Source organism: Asparagus officinalis, chromosome 8 (genome assembly GCF_001876935.1).
Source record: "Asparagus officinalis chromosome 8, Aspof.V1, whole genome shotgun sequence".
In the NCBI taxonomy this organism is placed as follows: domain Eukaryota; kingdom Viridiplantae; phylum Streptophyta; class Magnoliopsida; order Asparagales; family Asparagaceae; genus Asparagus; species Asparagus officinalis.
Window position 1 is genome coordinate 43026970 of NC_033801.1, and position 4651 is coordinate 43031620.

A 4651-nucleotide genomic window follows, 5' to 3' on the forward strand; every position below is an offset into this window, starting at 1 on the left:
GGGAGGGTGGGGGGGGGGGGGGGGGTTGAATAGGATTACTACGATTTTTTGACTAACTTAGAATAAGCATCAAAAATATAATAAGTGAAAAACTAAAACTTGATTTCCAACCTAAGCTTGCAAGACTGCACTCTAGAATCAACATGAAACTAGTCGTCTGACCTAACTCTGGAGCACACAAGATTTTTATAGTGGTTCGGATCAAAATCCTACGTTCACTCTTCCTTTTCACAAAGGGCCTTCCTCATAATGACGAGAGTTCACCTGAATCACAACTCGATTAAGTAGGCTTTCAAGACTGCACTCTAGAATCAACATGAAACTAGTCGTCTGATCTAACTCTTCATAATAATCAGAAGAAACCAAGTCCTAGCTAGCCCACCCTCAATTTACTAGCTTGAGCATGCCAACCCTCAATTACCTCGGCTTAAGTATGCCATAAAACTTACAAGTTTAAAATACAAAACAATTCAAAGCACAGCTAGAAAAACCTTGCATCCCTTTTAACAAAACCGCCCAATCAAACCGATGACAATGAATATCCGTGAAGAAGCAATGTTGAAATCAAACGCAAAGAGCACTTCCTCTCGATTAAATAATCCTTTGATGACGAGTGTGATGAGAAGAAGTTGAACGATGCTCCGGGGGTTCAATCCTCAAGTAAAACTCTCTCACAAGCCCTAGAATAAAATCTCTCCTTTTATGCAATTGCCTCTCTATTCTCTTCTAGTCTATCTTTTTTCTTTTCCTCAATTCCTCCTAAAAAAGGACTTAATAGTATATGAAAAAGATACCCTAATCAGAGTCCAAATAGGAGATCAAAAAAATCAACGAACGACTGAGATTAAACTTATAATATGCCAATACTGATCACAATCATCAATTGTGGATCACGATTATTAGTCAATTGATGATCATCAATGGTTGATTGTAGTCTATCGATTGTGCAAATTCTAGTATCTCGATTTATCGCTGGTGGAGATCGGTCATTGACAAAGCGAAAAAAATTTATCTGAATATGTGTGGGTCGCAACTAACCTTTACTTTTAATTTACCCCATTGAGTAAAGGAATAAACCTCAAAATTGAATTAGTAGCTTTTGTAATACTTATCTATTTGGGGATGTGTAGTAGGGTTGACCAGCCTTCGATTTTAACCGACCAAATCGACCTAACAGGCCACTTTTCAACAGTTCGGGTCTATTTTCCACTCAGTTAGGTTCGGGTCAGGTTAGTTGTCTTCACAACTGAAGACGCGGACTGAACAACGTTGAAACTAAACTCGGTTTTTTGGTGACTTAAAATGTGCATTCATTTATCATATTCGAGAAGCACCCATTTTAAGGTGCATCCATTTATCATATTCAAGAAGCACTCAACATAACTCACTTTTTGTGGAGCCCACTAAACATAACCCATGTGTTTTTGTTCTTTGCTAGCTCAAAGATAGTTGTACTACCCAAAGAACTCAAAATCATCACCAATTTTCATCTCCTAGCTGCTCAAAATAGAGTAATGTCCTCTCTTATTCAACAAATCAAGTTTTAGTTATCAAAATAAATTAAAATCACAATTTCTATTAGCCTCTTTTCCTCGGTCTCAATTAATAGGGTGGGGGGGGGGGGGGGGGTTGAATAGGATTACTACGATTTTTTGACTAACTTAGAATAAGCATCAAAAATATAATAAGTGAAAAACTAAAACTTGATTTCCAACCTAAGCTTGCAAGACTGCACTCTAGAATCAACATGAAACTAGTCGTCTGACCTAACTCTGGAGCACACAAGATTTTTATAGTGGTTCGGATCAAAATCCTACGTTCACTCTTCCTTTTCACAAAGGGCCTTCCTCATAATGACGAGAGTTCACCTGAATCACAACTCGATTAAGTAGGCTTTCAAGACTGCACTCTAGAATCAACATGAAACTAGTCGTCTGATCTAACTCTTCATAATAATCAGAAGAAACCAAGTCCTAGCTAGCCCACCCTCAATTTACTAGCTTGAGCATGCCAACCCTCAATTACCTCGGCTTAAGTATGCCATAAAACTTACAAGTTTAAAATACAAAACAATTCAAAGCACAGCTAGAAAAACCTTGCATCCCTTTTAACAAAACCGCCCAATCAAACCGATGACAATGAATATCCGTGAAGAAGCAATGTTGAAATCAAACGCAAAGAGCACTTCCTCTCGATTAAATAATCCTTTGATGACGAGTGTGATGAGAAGAAGTTGAACGATGCTCCGGGGGTTCAATCCTCAAGTAAAACTCTCTCACAAGCCCTAGAATAAAATCTCTCCTTTTATGCAATTGCCTCTCTATTCTCTTCTAGTCTATCTTTTTTCTTTTCCTCAATTCCTCCTAAAAAAGGACTTAATAGTATATGAAAAAGATACCCTAATCAGAGTCCAAATAGGAGATCAAAAAAATCAACGAACGACTGAGATTAAACTTATAATATGCCAATACTGATCACAATCATCAATTGTGGATCACGATTATTAGTCAATTGATGATCATCAATGGTTGATTGTAGTCTATCGATTGTGCAAATTCTAGTATCTCGATTTCTATGATTGTTGACTGTAGTCCATCGATGGTCCTTGCGATCAATGATGGTTTACTTTAGACCATCGATGGTTCGAAATCAAATTTTTTCTCCTGATTCTTTCTTGTAGTCCATCAATGATTTGACTTGTCCATGATGGTGCCACGTGATCATCGATGGTTCAATGACTAAAATCAACTTTCGTGATGACTGTTGTATCGTTTTGAACCGCAACTTGTCCGTACATATTTATAACTAAAATATATCATCTTACAAACATATCAATAGCAAATGAGAGTTTGTTATTAATCAAACAAGAGATATTGCATGAACAATGTTGTAACGGTCTCCCCCTTTTGATAATAACAAAACTCAAAATTTAAAATACAGAATGTAAAACATGGTTAGATAAATATTCAGATCAAAATAAACTCATAGCTCATGTATGAAATACAATGCAAAGCCCCCCCTACAAATATACATAGATGAAAAAGTATAGGTATACTAGGATTTCCCCCTGAAACTAAGAAACTCCATTAAGAAAAATATAAATATTCTCCCCCTAAAACAAAGCAAATTTTGAATTCAAAATTTTCACCTTTTATCCCCTTTTTTGTTGTTATAAAAAATAAAACACACCTAGGATATACAATATACCTGAAAATCCAAATAGACATTATCCAAAGGTGAAAGGAAGAGAAATATATTTGGTTCACAAAAGAATTTTATAGAAAATAGCACTAGAGGTACATATGTAATATCAAAACAAGTGAAGCACGATGATAATTCATATTAATATTCATAGACAAACTATGAAGATATTAATGAAAAGTTTATAAAAACAACAATAAAAGTCATTATATTAATTCATGTTGATGGTTTATATGATCACATAGTCAGTTGCATCCAGAATTGGATTAGGTTGTTGAGAATTGATAAAGGGTCGCTTTCTTCCCTGACTTTATGTCCTGTTCTTAAATTGGGTGATCAAAAGATCTGCACATGTAGAAATACGTAAGAGGGCGGGGATTGGTTTCCTCATGGTTCCTCCGACGGTCAAGTTAGCTGATGAACTTGAGTAGGGAAAAGAAGAACTGTATGAGTTCTTGTGTGTGTAGTATGTGCTACCCTGAGATCAGTCTTCCAAAGAAGGTCTCAAAGATCAAAAGTCAATAAGTCTTTTTTTAGTTGGAATAGTACATGTATTTATACCTAGGGTATAAGGGTAAATCAGTCACTTCGACCGAGCACAGAAGGGTAGTGGCAAAAGTGTGGGCTGATAGTTGAGTCAGGCTCTGCTTTATAGGTGTCAGCAGGCGACTGGAGGAGAGATCACTCCAGCATTAAATAGGAAGTGACTGGCGTGTGGCAGAGTATGGGCTGACAGCTGAGTCAGCATCTGCTTTACAGGTATCGGTAGGTGACTGGAGGAGAGATCACTCCGGCATTAAATGAGAAGTGACTAGTGGCGTTGCAGAGTATGGACTGACAGCTGAGTCAACCTCTGCTTTACATGTGTCGGCAGGCGATTGGAGGAGAGATCACTTCGACATTGAAAGGGAGGTGACTCGCGGCATGGTAGGGCCCACCTGGTCCTATGAATCTTGAAGGCTATCGAGGCCAGAGGCATGATGCACCTGACATACATTAAATGCGATGTTGACACGTTGTCACCGAGGATAAACGTGTAATACACTACTAGAAAATGGGTTATTGGCTACGGACATTTAGCGACGGAATATTCCGTCTCTATAACATGACTTATAGCGACGGAATTTCCGTCGCTAAATGTTCGTAGGAAAATAACGTTTTAGCGACGGAAAATGATATTTTAGCGACCAAAATTTTTCGTCGTTAAAACATTACCGACAATATTCAATGTCGTCGGTAAAAATATATTTAGCGACGGATTTTCCGTCGCTAAAAGGGTTTTTAACGACGGAATAATCCGTCGCTAAAAGTTTTGGGTGGGAAAAAATTTTCGGGCGCGGGCGCCCAAAATTTTTGGGTAGCCCGCGCCCGAATTGACCGAGAGAGGCTAATTAGCCTCTCTCAGACCCGCGCCCCCCCTTTCTCATTCCCCCTCTCTCTCTCCCAGACC